The 9,823-nt window shown below is 43.0% G+C and overlaps 1 non-coding gene across 1 annotated transcript; it reads left to right on the forward strand.

Moving 5' to 3' along the window:
• The first annotated feature begins 3,293 nt into the window (after positions 1-3,293).
• Positions 3,294-3,367, forward strand: Trnan-guu (transfer RNA asparagine (anticodon GUU)). Its single transcript has one exon. It is a non-coding gene; the product is annotated as a tRNA-Asn (tRNA).
• The last annotated feature ends 6,456 nt before the right edge of the window (positions 3,368-9,823 follow it).

Raw genomic sequence — 9,823 nt, forward strand, 5'->3', positions numbered from 1 at the left:
AGAGAACAAACAATGTATTTACCTTAACAGTGTTCAAAAGTCATAATGTATATATCAGTTCATGACATCCAGTCTTAGAAATTCACTGTCTCTGATGGACTCGAATCCAGATCATCCGCTCTCAAAACTCCACCATCTCTCTCCACACATCCACCACCGCTGCCGGCTCACCTCCAACTGCGCAACGCTACGCGCTGTTAACAGCCAACTACCCAACACTACAGTGGCGAATATTACTCCAACAATGCAAACCAACCACAGCCTTCACACAGCACAGTCAGTGATTTTCATATAGAACGCTGCGTGGCGTTACCAACATAAAAACCTAAAGAGCTTCTTACAATTGTGAGCAGCGATATGACAGCTGGAATAGACTGTTTAACGTGGATGACCACCAAATTTAGAATAATAAATTGATAAATGTCGGATCTGAAAGATCAAGTGTGACCCCAAAGTTTTCGACAACCATTTTCATAAAGTGGCCATACATGATAAACTTTATGTCCACCTTAGCTGTACAGTATTGTGTTACCAGCCTGGGGTCTGCAATATGCCATGGAATGGATCACGTGTTTGACCGTATGCAAGACTGTTTAAGTCTTTTAAACTTTAATAAATGGTATTTACAATGTGCTTCTTCGTACTCGCTACCAGCCACAACCATGTGGTATCAGCTGACAAATACCTTACAGAACAGTTGTTGCATGGCTTTTAATAATGTTCTCCAGCACGTCTACTAAGGTAATAGGAATACAAGCAAGTTGACTGCTGTGTTGGATACGGCCACACGTAAGGAATACACGTCTGTCCATCCAGTAATGGTCGCTCAGTTTTGATTATCGTGTTGTGTCTGGACCTACCAGCATTACATTATTGGCGAAACCTTCTACTCACCATAGTGTGTGGAACTTGCTAGTGGAATGTATGTTTAAGGAGTGTTAGACGGTGTTAGGTGCTTATTTTTTTAATAATTCAACACAAGATTCAATGTTCTCGGATCAAGAATCATTTTAGCGAGCGTAATTTCGTACCACGAGTGTGAATTTAAATTTATTTAGCTGTAGAGTTCACTGATTTTAGTGCTACATCCTCTATTTACACTGCTGGTGTCACAATATTCGCTTTGAAGCAGTGAGACTACACCCTTTTGCCGGCGGGAGTGGCCGAGCGGTTCTAGACGCTACCGTCCGTAACCGCGCGACCGCTACGGTCGCAGGTGCGAATCCTGCCTCGGGCGTGTATGTGTGTGATGTCCTTATGTTACTTAGGTTTAAGTAGTTATAAGTTCTAGGGGACTGATGACCTCAGAAGTTAAGTCCCATAGTGCTCAGAGCCATTTGAACCATTTTGAAGTACACACTTTACACGACTTGATGCGAAGTCTGTCGGTACAATATTCCGTATGTAGCTGGAGACTCATCCATTTAGTACTATGTGCACTGACACAGTATTCGTTTCGAAAGCATAAGATTACAGCCTTCACACGATGTGAAATGAGGTCTATCGCTACCATATTCGTTCTAGCAAGCACACCTGCAATGTACGCAGTGGTAATATTTCATGCAACAAATGAGTTAAATCAAACACGCTCCTACATCGCGTTATTGGGACTGCGTAGTGAAAGAAGCCATTGAAATTGGACTATGTGGCAATATTATAAACAGATATAAGGGGTATCCTTGCAGTAAGAGTTGCAGCACTGTTCTGTTTGACATTAAAAAGAAAGTCTTTGTTTCGGTCATCAAACGGTGCCAACAGGTTTAATATCGATTTATCATTTTCGCGAGTTTTCATCACCGGTTTGCTGTCGTGCTTGGCGCTAGAGGGCACTTACATTCGCGCAGCCGCTTGGTTTGAGGCGCCTTGCCACTGTTCGCGTGGCTTACCCCCGTCGGAGGTTCGAGTCCTCCCTCAGTCATGGGTGTGTGAGTTCTACGTAGCGTAAGATAGTTTAACAAGTAAGTTAGATTAGGCAGTGTGTAAGTCTAGGGACCGATGACCTCAGCAGGTTGGTGCCATAGGAACTTACTACCACCAATGTTCGCACAACGCAGTGGACCTACAGGTCATGTGTAAAGGAGCTGCCGCTACGTGTTTGATTTTATGGGGTGTCCCACTCAAACCTCCCGGCTTTCAAGGACCCAGGAGAGAAAAACCACAGTATATACGACAGTGAAAAATGCACCACATTGTATGGCATCTCAAAGAAACTATATTCCCGCGTCAGAAGTGCCAAGTATTGTAGCTAGACTGCAGCATGGTCGCATGAAGTGAAAATGGCGACTCCACAGCACCGCAAGCAAGCAGTAGTGGGGTTTGGAGAAACAAAATCGCCGATTACTATGCAAAGAAATTATCTTCGTGTGTATGAATGTGATCCACCTGATGTACAAACAATTACGAGATGGTATGGGAAGTTTCTAGCAACAGGCAGTGCTCTGAAATATTCTGGTAGTGCACGTTACGGAGTTTTAGAAGAAACAGCGAAGGACATCAGACTACGTCTCTCAGAAGCACATGAAAGTCAATTCGTCAAGCATCTAGACAACTTGATGTACCTCGATCAACATTACATCGTGTAGTTCACCAGCGTCTTCGTGTGTGTGCTTACAAAGTGCAAATTCTGCAACATCTGACGCCGAACGACAAACCACACCGACAAAAATTTGCTGCGGATATGCTGCAGCATATTGCTGTTGATGCCCTCGGTAGCTGAGTGGTCAGCGCGACAGAATGTCGATCCTAAGGGTCCGGGTTCGACTCCCGACTGGGTCCGAGATTTTCTCTGCTAAGGGACTTGGTGTTGTGTTGTCCTAATCATCATAATTTCATCCCCATCAACGCGCAAGTCGCCGAAGTGGCGTCAAATCGAAAGACTTGCACCCGGCGAACGGTCTACCTAACGCAGAGCTGCCGCCTTCTTGGCTCAGTGGTCTCGTAAACCAGGGGTCGTGAGTTCGACCCTCACATAAGGCATTCATTTTTTTAACTTCCCTGCAACGAGCAGAGCTATCTAACACATAGCAGTACACTGAATGAAAGAGATGTTCTACAACCTATGACAAGTATTCTACTTGCCTCAGAGGTTTTCTGACTGCATAGGCAGAACCGTGGTTTGTCTGCGTTTTGTAGTATAATGTCATGCTTGGCGATGTCATTCGTTTATGAGCCTCGCTACAGTGTGCATGCTCGTTATCCATGTGAAGAGGCGTAAGCAGATGCTACCACTCTGATTGCTGCAGAAGGTATACGAATTTCGTTGATATACAGAGCAGAAATGAGTGAAAGTCAACGCCTCCGTGACACAATCGGCTAGCGCGTTCAGCTGTTAACCGAAAGGTTGGTGGTTCGAGCCCACCCGGGGGCGAAATCGTTTTAACCGCCATTGAGGCGAGGACAAACGTCAACTTTGTTAGAGATACACAGCTAGTGTGACAATTTGGCTGTGTTTGGATGATGCCGCAGAGCCTTATACACATGAGGCCCCGTGACAGCGTAGGTAAAAACATGGCGCTACACCGACGTTCTACTGTTTTCCTATTTATTCATCATGTGTGACACTGAAGTAGAGCAACGCCCACTACAAAAGACGTATTATTTACATTTAATTTCAGCGTATACACAGCGAGGGCCTCTCTCTCGATGTCGATTTGTATTTGGTGTATCTTAAGTGTCGACGTGCAGTCACGCCCCAGTCACGCGACATGTATCCATCAGGAAGGGTCAATCGGAATAATGTTCAGATTTGGAGTTCGAAAAATCCCCACGTTGTCATTAAAAATGTTCGTGACAGCCCTAAACTAAACGTCTGGTACTGGCCAATGCACGACAGAAATGTTGGACCGTTTTTCTTTGCGAAACAAACAATGAATGGTTCAGTGTATCTGGGCATGCTGGAGCAGTTTGTGTACTCTCAGGTACAAGACTTGCAACCTAGCAACATTTTTCAACAAGATGGGGCTCCGCCGCGTTGGTCAATGGCTGTTCGCAAGTTCCTGGATAGGAAATTTCCCAGTCGTTGGATCGGACGCGGAGGACCCATTGCCTGGCCAACACGTTCACCCGACATTACGCCGCTTGATTTCTTCATGTGGGGTTTCGTGAAGGACCGCGTGTATACGATCAAAGTGGACGATATTCCTACGTTGCGACATCGTATCACTAATGCGATTGCGACAATAACAGAGGAAATGTTACAAAGTACTTGGCAAGAAATTGAATATAGACTCGATATTCTTCGTGCTACAAATGGTTCACATGTAGAGATGCATTGATGGTAAATAAATAAATTCTTTGAGATGCTCTACAATGTGGTGCATTTTTCATTGTTGTATCAAGTATGGTTTTTTTTCCTGGGTCTTTGAAATCAGGGAGGTTAGAGTGGGAGACCCTGTAGTTTCGGCGAGTTAGTGCGAAGGCTTCCTTACCTGAAGATGGTGGCCAGGTGGACCACTGAAATATAGTGTCAAGATGACGTTATGTTTCGGCTGGAGACCCGATATGACTATCATCAGTTGCTACGCGGAGAAAGTTTACAGAGACCATCAAGAGCCTCTTCAGGGAGGAGATGGCTGTACTTGTAAGGAAGTTCGATAAACTTCATAATAACAAGAAGAAGTTATAATGTTCAAATGTATGTGAAATTATATGGACTTGACTGCTAAGGTCATCAGTCCCTAAGTTTACACACTACTTAACCTAAATTATCCTAAGGACAAACACACACACCCATGCCCGATGGAGGACTCGAACCTCCGCCGGGACCAGCCGCGCGGTTCATGGCTGCAGCGCCTTCGACCGCTCGGATAATCCCGCAAGACCCCTCGCTTTTCCACTGAGACGCCGGAGTGGAGGTATATACCTAAATGTTCTAGAACTGTTCAATACACTGGGACAAAAATGGTCAATAACATTAAGAAGTGTGCTAGTTTTGCCTTCGTAAGGGAGCGCATTCATTTTACACGTAGACAACTAGATATCATATCCAATGATTTACTTTATTTGCATTTGGAAGTATCGGCGCTGCTGTTTGCTGCACCCTGGGAATAGGTTGACAGTTCCTTCAGGGCAATATCAGACTGGGTCCATGTAAACGGCTTCAGGAGACAATCCTAGAAGTTTCAGCGGCTTTCCTCTCAGTCTACAATAACAGATGATGACTCCCGTCAACATGTTGTGATTAATCTCACTATCAAACAACTAGACGATGTTACGCTGGTAGTATTGGAAAAGGGGTTAATTTTGGCCCTACACCCAGTAATGTTCCCGTTACTAAATTGATTTCCGCAGCTGAACAAGCGGTGTTCATTCCCGAGGTTCCAACTGATGAGGTTAGTCAAGAGGTCTCGCATACGTTGCGTCGGGTGACACCCCCGAGAAGTAACACCTCCAGCATTAAACAACCGCGATCTAGTCCATCAGAGAAGATCAGGATTTAGTAGTTCCACCAGCGGACAAGAGCAATGTAACGGTTCTTCCTTCGCGGGACGTTTATTTGGGTAAAATATATCTTTTACTTGCAGGCTATGCACACCGAAGATTACAGAACGATTCAGCTGAACGTATGAAACGCAACACGTTTCCACTTTTGAAGAAGAGTTAATTATCTGGCGATGTTCTTAAAAAGCTTCGAACTGATGCTGCAGTTCCGCCGAGGTTGTACTGTTTGCCCTAAGGCACACAAGCAAAGGGTTCCTCTTCGGCCTATTATTAGCAATCTGGGTGCTCCCACTTCAACTTAGCCAAGTATTTAGCATCCATTCTCAGTCCCCATGTCGCAAAAAGCGAACATCATATTCCCAATTCTCTGGTTTTTATTCAGCGTTTGAAATCTTTGTGTCTCAGTCCCACGGATTTGCTCGTTAGTTTTGATGATGTCTCTCTTTTTACCAGAGCTCCTCTTGAAGATTCTTTGCAGTTTATTAGTGAAAAATTGGACGGAGAAAGAGCTGACGAAGTGGCTGTGAGGAGTTCATTTTCCCTATAGTCGCCAATTTGTTTATGGAAGATTTTGAGGACATGGCACTGAAGATGGCGTTCTTAAAACCAACTTATTTTCGGGGATACGTCGCCGATACTTTTATGGTATGACCACTCGGGAGGGGGGGGGGGGGGGGGAGGGAACGCTCTGGATCGTTTCCTAGATCATTTTCATTGTCTGCATCCGAATAATAAGTTCACGAAAGAAGTTGAAAAGGATGGAAAACTTCAGATTTTAGATGTCATGATCTACAGGAGGTGGTTCAAATGGCTCTGAGGACTATGGGACTTAACATCGGAGGTCACCAGTACCCTAGAACATAGAACTACATAAACCTAACCAACCTTAGGACATCACACACATCAATGCCCAAGGCAGGATTCGAACCTGCGACCGTAGCAGTCGCGCGGTTCTGGAATGAAGCGCTTAGAACCGCTCGGTCAAAGCGGCCGGCGGTCTGCAGGAGGTATGATGGCACATTAAGTCACAGTGTTTATCGTAAGCCCACGCATGTGGAGCGATATCTTCGTGCGTAAAGTTGTCACCCATCGTAGTGAGGCAAAAGAGTCCTACATACATTTGTGAAAAGTGGTTTTGCCGCCTCAGATGTAGATAGACAGACACAAGAGCTGGATCACCTAACAGCAGTGTTCAAGCATATTGGTTATACCGACAATTAGATCCATCGTACTCTACAGATTGGACGTTACCGCAAACCACCAGAAGATACAAGGAAATTGGTGGCGTTCCTACCCTTCTCGGGAAGCATATCTTCAAAAATAGGAGGAATTTTAAAGATATTTGATATTAAAAGTGTATCTGTCCACCGGCTAAAACTAGAGCGCTGTTGGGCTCGGTGAAGTATGATTTGGGTTTGAGAAAGCCCAGTGTCTAGAAAATTCTCTGCCATTGCGTGAAAGCCTACATTGGACAAATGATTCGTACGGTCCAGGATAGATGTGTGGGGTACCATCGCCATACGCTTTTATTTTAGCCAGGAGAACCTGAGGTTGTAGAATATTTTCATACTGAAGGACATAAACGACATACGAGGAGACTCAAGTGATTGTCGCTGCGTCGCGACATTGGGATTGTGTAGTGAAAGAAGCCATTGAAATCCAGCTATCTGAATATATTATGAACGGAGGTAAGGGGTATTCTTTAGGTAAGAGTTGGAACCCTTTTTTGTTTGACATTAAAAGACAACGGTATTTGTATCAGTTATCAAAAAGTACCAACAGTGTGCGACGGGTCAGGCTCTTATCGCGCAGTTTCCTTTCCCTGAAAGAAAATCCACCTACCTCGTTTCTTAGGTAGTTGCTGCACTCGCCTCTGCTGATAGCAGCTACTGGAAAAATTGCAGAAAAGCAGTGTTGAAGAAACTGCAATTTAATAGCCGCTCACCGGAGGCCGCGATACATGTTTGCTGAAATACAATCTATGAGCAATCTTCCTAAATAAATTGAGTTATTGGAATGGTAGTAATTGTTTACTCAAACGAGAACGCGAAGTTGGTAATTCTATTTAAGCTCTTTATTGTCTTTAAGCCTGATCATCAGCCCGCTAATCTACGTTTGAAGAAAGTTCAGTTCACAATTCTATCCACACTCAAACCCCGCCAGAATTAGCTTTCAAAGTTACGGAATTTACTTAACTGCAACACAGACGATTTTCTAACATACACGTTTGCAGTCGATGTTCAATAATAGTTCGTTTTTTAACGTTAATGCTCGCCATAAGCACTTAGTAAAAGTTTACGAAGTACCGCCACGCTTTTAATTATTAAAGTTACTCGCGTCTTTCGCGGAACGAAAAGTCACAACTCGCTCAAACTCACACTACGCGTTACTGGACTCTTCCAGTCTCAAATCGCACAGTACCGAACCGATGAAGCCGTTTTATGACTTCATTTTACACATTATTCGCGAGGACACATCAAGCATGTCTCTTCTCGATCACAGTTCCTTCGCGACCCCTCCTCCACTCGCGACTCACTCTCCTAGTCTCTAACCGTCCTCGCATCTCATTGGCTCACACATCACACAGCCAATCAGAATTAACTCTTTGGGTGCGCCTCGCGCCAAAATCTAGCACGCACCAGTCATGACTTCTGAATCATTTACGTCATGATTTCCTGTTACACAAAATTTACTGTATAATTTAACAAACCGAAAGGAAAACTAGACTTTACTTTATTTCCAGAAATTATTTAAATACTCGCGAACGTTCTGGCTGCTTGTACAATACCATACACTCTTGGACATCCGACATTCACTAAGATGGGGAACCACTGGCGACTCTGTTCCCACGGTTACATCGTCTGAACACTTGCGAGTTCCAACCTAGATTTTATACACTTGCAAAGAATGGCGAATGTCCCTCTTTCATTCACTCAGGCACACTCATTCACTCTCACCTACTCATATAAAATAACTGTTCACAAAAATTCAAAACATTTATGGTTTTAACAAAGTTATAGGTGAATTTCTAAAAGTAAAATTCTCAAAATAAATACAAAAGCACGGAAGGTGATTTTGTTTCATAGTTGGATGGTCACTGAAGGTGATCTATACATAATGGTATTTATTTAGACTCGAAAATTGTAGAAATTTGCGTTTTCTGTAAGATTTTTCTAATTTCCAAAATATGCAGGTTTCAAAGCTCAAATTTGGATGACTTATTTTTATTTATAACAGAAACTAGTATATTAACTTTTAATTTCCTCAGGTTCCTCAGTTAGAAGTTATTAAAGATGAAAGTTCCACGTTATACACGCGGCTAGTTAGCGCACAGGTCTTACATTCTCACGGTACAGACATGCCATATGGTCGTGACGTCAGACGAACGGACACCGGTAATCTGCCCGCTACAGCACATATGCTAATCTGATGGCTACTTTACAGTCTGTCTACATTTCACAGTAAATATTTGATATAAAACTGTGCGCTCGCACTAGTTGCGACGCCACACACCTCCTGAGGAAACTAAATTTTTTCATTCATGACAAACTTTTAGTTTTCTAAAAAATTTCTATTAAAGATTTACTCAAACAGCTATTTAACATTTATAGTTCCTGTACATCAATCATCCACTTATACCTAGGGCTGACGACCTACAAAACACCTTATATCTAAACATGCACTTTTATCATCATTCAAAAAAAAAAATTTTCAGATTACAAAATTCTATTTACAAATTCCTGAAAGAGAAAACAAACCTAAATACTATCTTGATGTACGTCACACGCACACTAACACTACTATCGCTATGGTGAGCGTCACTTTTTTACCACTTACACTTAAGATTTTGATAGCACTCGTAGTTCGACCGGGTCCTGCTTGGGAGGTCCATTTCAAGTCTCGTGCTACCACCTCTGTTTACTTCGGCGCACCTGAAACATCAGCTGGCCTCAGTTCCCTTTCTAACTGCTACGTCTTAACCTACAGCAGCGATAAATGGCGCTATCTGCTTGACTCTAAAGTCTCATATTTTTGATAAAATTTACTTTACAGTATGTACAATTTTCAATTGAAATACTAAGAAAAACAATTCCTACAAATAGTTCACAAATACATAATAAATCTCCGCCAGCACTGGTGACTCTCCAGTTCCTGTACAATACACAACAATATAAAATATACACAAAATTATCAATATTACAATTCTGTCTCCAGGCAATCTCCTGTAGTCCTGTATCATAAATTAAACACTGAAAAATACATATTTACTTATTCATTTATCAACACTACAATCCTTATACTAATCTCTACGACAAACTTGGGGAGCTTTGTGTGTCTCTGGTCAAAAATGGAATCGATGTCATGGGTACTTTCCTCATCTCAC

Source organism: Schistocerca gregaria, chromosome 2 (genome assembly GCF_023897955.1).
Source record: "Schistocerca gregaria isolate iqSchGreg1 chromosome 2, iqSchGreg1.2, whole genome shotgun sequence".
Classification (NCBI taxonomy): domain Eukaryota; kingdom Metazoa; phylum Arthropoda; class Insecta; order Orthoptera; family Acrididae; genus Schistocerca; species Schistocerca gregaria.